The sequence below is a fragment of the Panthera tigris genome, chromosome A3 (assembly GCF_018350195.1).
Source record: "Panthera tigris isolate Pti1 chromosome A3, P.tigris_Pti1_mat1.1, whole genome shotgun sequence".
Taxonomy (NCBI): Eukaryota; Metazoa; Chordata; class Mammalia; order Carnivora; family Felidae; genus Panthera; species Panthera tigris.
The window spans coordinates 132,272,097-132,280,151 of record NC_056662.1 but is presented as its reverse complement, the minus strand read 5'-3'; the positions used below and the strand labels follow the sequence as shown (position 1 = coordinate 132,280,151).

Genomic DNA, 8,055 nt, shown 5'->3' with positions numbered 1-8,055 from the left:
TTTACATGGAAAACTATAAAACATCATTTAATGACACTCAAGACCTAAATAAATGAAAAGACATCCCATGTCCATGGATTGGAAGACTAAATATTGTAATGATTGAAAATTGTTATAAGTGAAAAGGCATCCCATGTCCATGGATTGGAAGACTAAATATTGTCACAATTGAAAATTGTTATAAATGAAAAGACATCCCATGTCCATGGAGTGGAAGACTAAATGTTGTTACGATTGAAAATTGTTACAAATGAAAAGACATCCCATGTCCATGGAGTGGAAGACTAAATATTGTTACGATTGAAAATTGTTACAAATGAAAAGACATCCCATGTCCATGGAGTGGAAGACTAAATATTGTTACGATTGAAAATTGTTACAAATGAAAAGACATCCCATGTCCATGGAGTGGAAGACTAAATATTGTTACGATTGAAAATTGTTACAAATGAAAAGACATCCCATGTCCATGGATTGGAAGACTAAATATTGTTACGATTGAAAATTGTTAATATTGTTAATACTGTGCAAATTGACATTCAGTTTAAACAAATTCTCATGGGCAGGGGGCAGAATCTAAGATGCATATTTTTTCCACATTTTAACATCCCTGAAATCAGTGAATCTTCTCATTGCGGGTATGTCATACTTTAATTGTCACAAGGCCTCTTCAGCTGGGGCCCTCCTCACAGGGTTATGATGAATGAGTCTTCTCAGACCATCCTCCCCTCTCCAGGGACTCCATGGGTCTCTCATCCTGGGGCCCACCCATCCCCTGTGCACATGCCAAGGAGAGCTGTGTGTAGGGGGAGGGGTGTGGTATGGGAGGGTTGGGCCCACTGCGTGTGTGTGTGTGCCCACATGTGTGAGTCCTCCTGGTGGGGTGCAGTATGGTCAGGACCTGGCTCAGCCCACACCATTGTGTTTTGTCTTTTTTTTTTTTTTTTTAATTTTTAAAACGCTTTTTATTTATTTTTGAGATAGAGAGCATGAGAGAATAAGTGGGGGAGGGGCAGAGAGAAAGGGACAGAAGATCTGAAGCAGGCTCCACACTGAAAGCAGTGAGCCTGGCGCCGGGCTTGAACTCACAAATCGTGAGATCATGACCTGAGCTGAAGTCGGCCGCTCAACCGACTGAGCCACCCAGGCGCCCCCACACCGTCGTGTTTTGGAACCGGACTCCAAGGAGGCCAAAAATTCTAAATTTGAACCTGCACTTCTAGGTGAAGCTTATTCATCAAGGTAAGAGGCTAGAACAGAGTGTATTTAATAGTTTATGAGTTTTTGATTTATAACTTTTGAATGTGCAGCTACAGAGCACGGGGGCTTCCAACTGCCCTGGGCCCTGACAGTGTTCGGGTAAAGTCTGCAAAACCCTGTCCTCCGAAAACACCAGCTCAGGAATTGGTACAGGCCGCCCCCTTTGCTGGAATCCCCATCCGCTGCCCCCAGGTCGGCCCGGCCAATTCCAGTTTTCTCCTCATGTATTGGCTCAGATTCCTGACTTCCCCCGGGGAGATTTAGGCTCACCGGGACTTGGGGCCTGCTTCCAGCTCAGCACTCACTCGCCAGCGCGGCTGTGACCGTGCGCAGGCCTGGCTGACTGCAGGAGCCAACGCCCCGAGAGTTCCAGAGCCAGGCGCAGGTGCTGCCCCGGGGGGCTGGCATCACCCGCAGCTCCTCATCCACCTCCGTGCAGTTGCCCAGACACGCTCAGCCCGCGTCTGTAACGGGCACACGGATCAGCCAGGCTCTTGTTACAGTGCGGATTCCGAGTCTGTGGGTCTGGGGCAGGGCCTGAGAGTCTGCATTTCCAACCAGCTCCCGCGTGATCTCAACGGACGGTGCCCGGCTCCGGGGCTCCAGGCTCAGTGCGGCCACGGCTCCCACAGTGTCCTCAGGCGAGACACCTCTTCCTGGGCCTCTGCCCCCATGGGCACCATCTGCCATGACAGTGACCGAGGAAACACCTTGCAAAAGAAAGAAGGGCCGGAGTACACGGCACTCACCACGTGTCCAACGCTGTGCCACGTGCCTCTCCTGTGCCCACGTCTTTAATCCCCACGACACCCCTCGGAGGTGGTCACAGTCTTCTACCAGCATCCGATGGGGACGCTGAGGTCCCGAGACACCTGTTCAAGGTCACATGACGCTGTAAGGCCCTGTGCGGTCTGGCTCTAAAACCCGGCACTTAACCGACTTGTTACTTGGCCTCTCCAGTGTGAGGCCGGGTGAGGACAGTGAGAAGCCGTGGGACCCATCCCACGCACCCCCACGCACCCCACAACCCGCACCCCACAACCCCTGAGGCTCCTCTGCAGACACGGCTGAAAACCTCCCTCAGGTGTCCCCTGTGGCTCTGGGACTCTGGCTTCAGACAGACCATTATTGCAGCACACTTCCCACTACGGAGGGGCAGCCTAGGGCCTCCAGAGTGGGGGCTGCATCTGGGAAAGGCCCCTACTCACAGATCTAGGGCTGTCTCATTTTTTTGTTGTTGTGTTTGTTTTCATGTTTATTTATTTTTGAGAGAGAGAGAGAGAGAGAGAGACAGCGTAGCAGGGAGGGCCAGAGAGAGAGGGATTGTCGGCACAGAGCCCGACGTGGGGCTCGAACTCGCGAGCCACAAGATCATGCCCTGAGCCAAAGTCGGACGCTCAATTGACTGAGCCACCCAGGCACCCCAGGACTGTCTCGTTGTAAAACAGTCCTATCACGTGACACCCCAAGCTCCTCCCCGCCAAGTCCCTTCCTCATTGTATGGTCAGGGTCTGTTTCTCCTCTGGCCTCTCCCCTAAACCATGCGCTCGCAGAAACAAGGCCATTTCCCTTTTTCTCTGATCTCCAGATCAGGGTCTGGGGCACAGAAGGTGCTGAATTGACCTGCGTCCAGTTTGCACGAGACAGGCCAGGGGTGCAGTGGTCACGTTTCCAGATCTTGCCACCAGAGGGCAGGAGTGCACAGCAGCTGGAGCGCTGGCTGTGCCGCAGGGACAAGGTGGGGCCGGAGGGGTGGGTGCCTGGGAGCCCAGGGTCCAGGCCTCAGGCAAAGGGACCGAGGAAGGCCAGGTGGAGCCAGTCTGGGGCGGGGAACATCTCTGCACTTCCCCTGCCCATTCCAGCCTGAGCTCCAGAGACCTCCTTTTCTCTTCCTTCCCTCCTTGCTCCCCTGCTCCTGCCCTCCTCTCTTGACAATCTCCAGGTTCCTGGGTCAATCTGGACTCTGTGTGACCTTGGGCCACCCACCTTTCTCTCTAAGTCTTAGTTTTCTCATCTGTGAAATGGGAAAATAATGATAATACCCAGCTTTTGTGCATTTCTCTCCCTGGGGATTTGGGACCCTCTGTGCAGGGCTGTCCTTCTGTCCCCATCAGGCCTCCTGCCCCCTCGTGGATGATGCCTCAAGCCCAGGTCTGTGGTGCTGCCTGGGACTGGATGAACTGGGACCATCACTCTTCCTCTAGCCTAGAAGCTGCTGCAGCCGCTCGAGGGCATCAGCTGAGTCTGATCTGTTCATGAACGGACAAGCAGGAGAAATGAATGGATGGGTAAATGTATAAATGAGAGAAAAATTCATGAATTGTTCAGAGCATCTGCAGCAAAGAAATTTTCACACCCACTGCCTGCAGAACCTAACCCTTTCTTAAGCTTCTTGGAGCCTGGTTTCAAATGGAGTCGACTGAGGGCCTGTCCCCCTTTTGAAGCAGTGACCCTAGGGGACCTGTGGCCTTGGTCTAGGCTGTCCTGGGAAGGCTGGGGATAAGGATTTTGATAACTGTGAGGGTTTATTCTTTCATCTCTGTTCCGCTGCAGGACCAGCCAGCCAGCTCCAGAGGAAATCAGCCGCCAAAGGGTCAGCCAGAGGGGACCCTAAGATGCCCCAATCCAAACCCCAGGGAGTGGGGGCATCGTAGGGTCCCCTCTGGCTGTGACGATCCACAGTGAGACTTGCAAGCCGGGTCCAGAACCTGGGTGACTACCGAGCTCCTGTCCTCTCCTTATGCCACGCTGCCTCCTCAGAAAGGGTTTCTGGGCGGGCACGGAAATGAGATGTGTCATAACAGTGGGTTCTCGGTCCCCAGCTGAGCTCATAGCTTTGTTAGAGCCAGGCCTGTCTCTCCTGGCACTGGGGCCCACCTGTAGGGACTTGCCCGTTGCTGACCCAGATTTCCAGGCCACTCTGTCAACACCTCCAGGGCAGGGCAGAGCGTGGCTTCTCAGAGGCCCAAACAGAACCCATGACCAACATCGCAGAGACCCAATGCACCATGGGAGGACATCCACCTGTCCCAGAGGAGTCCAGTTCCACACAGGGCACAAAGGACTGCCATGGGCGTCCTGGCACCTGCCTGGCTCAGCCCCTCCCCACGAGGCTGTCCTCAGGGAGCGAATGAAGAATCCTGTGTTAGGTGCCTCTCCGCGAGTAGGGAGAGGGTAGCTCATGCACAACCAAGCCACTTGGAGGCACAGAAATCTTAAGGACCCGGATGGAGAGTGCTGGGTGTGTGTGTGGGGGGGGGGGTAGTTTCTTCTTTGTGACCCTTCCACTCCCAGGCCCCCAGCTCTCCTGCCGCCCTGGAATGACTCAGAGCCTCCCCATTTCTGCTGCAACCCCCGCCCCCAACCTCAGCACCGGCCAATTTTCTCAGGATAGCTGATCTTGTTGCCACACAGCCTAGAAAATTCTGCCTCTGGCTTGGGGCTCCAGTAGCTGAGCCAGGGTGAGACGTGAGTCATAGGGTTGTGTCAGAGAAGCTACATGCTCAGAAGCTACCAGAGGCTGTCCGGAACCCACAGACCTCGGAGCCACCAGAGCCACAGCCCCCGCCCCCCTCCGGCAGGGCCCTGCCCCTCTCCTCCCCTCCCTGCTGGCCTCCCTTGGGCCATGATGTCATCTGGCTTCTCTCAGTTCTTCATCAGCCTGCAGTAGTTCGAACAGCCCCACATGGTTAGTGTCCTCGAAGCAGGGTGGGCCCCGACAGTCCACGGCAGTCCCCAGTTATAAGAGCTTTGTCGGGATGGTCGAGACCATGCCCGTGATAATTCTTTTCAGATTTTGCTTGGATTACAAATGCTCCAGTTAAGATTCTTTGTAAAGAATTCTTGGGGCGCCTGGGTGGCTCAGTCGGTTGAGCGTCTGACTTCGGCTCAGGTCGTGATCACGCGGTTCACGGGTTCGAGCCCCGCGTTGGGCTCTGTGCTGACAGCTTGGAGCCTGCAGCCTGCTTCGGATTCTGTGTCTCCTTCTCTCTCTGCCCCTCCCCTGCTCGTGCTCTGTCTCTCTCTCTCTCTCTTTGTCAAAAATAAATAAACATTAAAAAAAAAAAAAAGAATTCTTGAGCACCCAAACGGTCCCAGGGGGACCCCGTGTGAGAAACATTCAGGCAGCAGAAGTCAGTGACTGGGAACCAGCCTGGCATCTGGTTTACTGCCAGCTGAGAAGTACTGACCCTTCTCTGAGCCTCATCTCCTAACTGACGTTTCCTATAGCTCAGACACCTTTGCCTCTGTGATTCCTCTGACAGTCCCAGGCCCTGTGGCCCATCAGACCCTGGGCTTCCGGCTTGTGGCTGTGCCCAGAGATGCTGCATGGCAAACTGGCCACAGGCAGAGTCCTCTCTGAGCAAAGGCTGGGCTGTAGGGACGGGGGCAGGGGCATGCCCAGGGCTGGGGGAGGCCTCGCCCTTACCTCTGTGCCGCACAGTCCTCTCTTGTCCCCGGCGAAGTCTGTGTGGTGGTGGGCTGGGTGCAGAAAAGCTCTGCATTTCCCCGTCAAAGACAGGAAGGGAGTCTGGGCGGCACAGGGGGCTGGCCTCACAGGAGGCCTGGCCTGGGCCCGCAGGTGGATGGCCCACGTACCCGGAAGGGAGGCCGGCGGGTTCTTCCTGGGTCCTGGCAGACAAGCGCTGACAGCCAGGTGCATTTGCTGTGCCAGCCGCCCTGAAATACAGCCTCAGCTCCCTCCCCGACACCAGTTTTTTAGGAGGAGATTAGGAAAGGGGGACTCGCGAGCTATAGCAACCCAGGAGGCCAAGCCCAGAGCTTTCTCCTCGCACACACTGCAAGTACAGGCATTCAGACCGGGTGCGTAGAACTCACCTGGCCAAGTGTTTCCTGGAAGAGAGGGCTGGCCCGGGCCCAGGGCTTGACCGGAGGACATCCAGGACACCTGGGCCTCCTGGCTCCCAGCCAGGCCTCTGGCCAGCTCAAACCACAGGCATCTCGAATGCCTCTGAGGCTCACAGTCCACCTCTGTGAAACCTCTCCGAGAATCAGGCCATGAAATCAGTACGCTCGGACCTCGGCAGAGGGGTGACCGCCTCTGAAAAGAGACAGGGCTGGACCTATTTGCTGTCTGCCTCCATTTCCTCTTCCTAACAGCTCCCCAGCATGCGAGATCGGAGTGACCCCTCCTCCCACGGCGCGTCCCAGTGGGACCACAGCTGGCCTGCCCCTCCCCCTCCGCCCCACTGCCTGGCTAAGGGATAGGCTCGTGACTCAAGCGGGCCGGTCAACTGCTCCTCCCTAGAATTTGAAGTTTGAATGAGGGACAGACACAGCAAGTGGACGTAGGGGGCCAGTCCTCCGGGGAAGCTAAGAGGCAGCTGCCGGGTCAGATCCTGCAATTCCTGCTGCAAAGCCTCTAGAACCGCCTTGGCTGTTGGCCACGCCCAAGCCTGGTTCTCTCCTCGCCTCTGAACTTAGTCTTGTTATGGGCTGAATTGCGTTCCCCCCAATTCATGTATTTAAGTCCGAACCCCCAGTACCTCAGGATACGAGCTTATTTGGAAATGGGGTCCTGGCAGAGGACACGGGCACACAGATAGGGAGAACCCCGTATGAACAGGAAGACAGCATCTATTAACCAAGGAGAGCCCTCCGAAGGAACCAGGCCTGCTGACACCCTGACCTTGAACTTCTGGCCTCCAGAACTGAAAATGTGAGAAGAACCAGTTATACTGAAGGCATCCTCCCCAAGACAGCCACATAGGAGTCCTGCCTGAGTCTCCAGGCTGCCAGCCCGCCCTGCAAATGTTGAACTTGCCAACCCCCACAGCCACCGAGGCAACTGCTTAAAATAAATCTCTCTCAGCCTCAGTCTCTGTGTCTCCGGAGAACCCAGACACCGTCTATCACATTTCCTTCCAATAAATTAACGTTTGCTGAAGTTAACTTAAGTTTCACCTCTTGTAATCAAAAAACCCCTGATACAACAGAATGAGCAATTTTTCTCCTTTGATGGAGTTTTTTTTAAATTTTTTTTTTAACGTTTATTTATTTTTGAGACAGAAAGAGACAGAGCATGAACGGGGGAGGGTCAGAGAGAAAGGGAGACACAGGATCCGAAACAGGCTTCAGGCTCCGAGCTGTCAGCACAGAGCCCGACACGGGGCTCGAACCCATGAACTGTGAGCTCATGACCCAAGCCAAAGTTGGATGCCCAACCAACTGAGCCACCCAGGTGCTCCTTCCCTATTTTATTTTTTCTTTTTTTTAATTTTTTTAATATTTATTTATTTTTGAGACAGAGAGAGACAGAGCATGAATGGGGGAGGGTCAGAGAGAGAGGGAGACATAGAATCTGAAACAGGCTCCAGGCTCTGAACTGGTGTCCCCCCCCCCCCCCGATGCGGGGCTCGAACCCATGAACCGTGAGATCATGACCTGAGCCAAAGTCGGACGCTCAACCGACTGAGCCACCCAGGCACCCCTGATGGAGTTATTTTTAATGCTGTTTTTTTTTTAAAGTGCTAATCTGTAGAGTTAAGAGCTTGTTCGAGCATGGAAACCAAGGCTGGTGACATCCCTCAAATACAGTCCAAGGAGCTTAGTTAATGCAAATCGAGGTTATCTGGCTGCTGGCAAAGGCATCCCATCAAGGAGGTGACGATATGGGCCGGAACAGTCTCATGCCATTAAATATCTAAGTGGTCCAACTCCCACATTCTGATTCCATTTTCCCAAGTGAACTTCTGTTTCCTAGAAACAAAAATGCACTAATCACGCCTAGGCAGAAAGTTGGTCTTCACGACGTTCGTGTCTCACTAGGAAAGG

The 8,055-nt window shown here is 54.0% G+C and overlaps 1 non-coding gene across 1 annotated transcript; it reads left to right on the top strand.

The window, feature by feature from the left end:
* Nucleotides 1-5,110: 5,110 nt before the first annotated feature.
* On the top strand, nt 5,111-5,195 carry TRNAR-UCG. The gene has a single exon. It is a non-coding gene; the product is annotated as a tRNA-Arg (tRNA).
* Nucleotides 5,196-8,055: the final 2,860 nt, after the last annotated feature.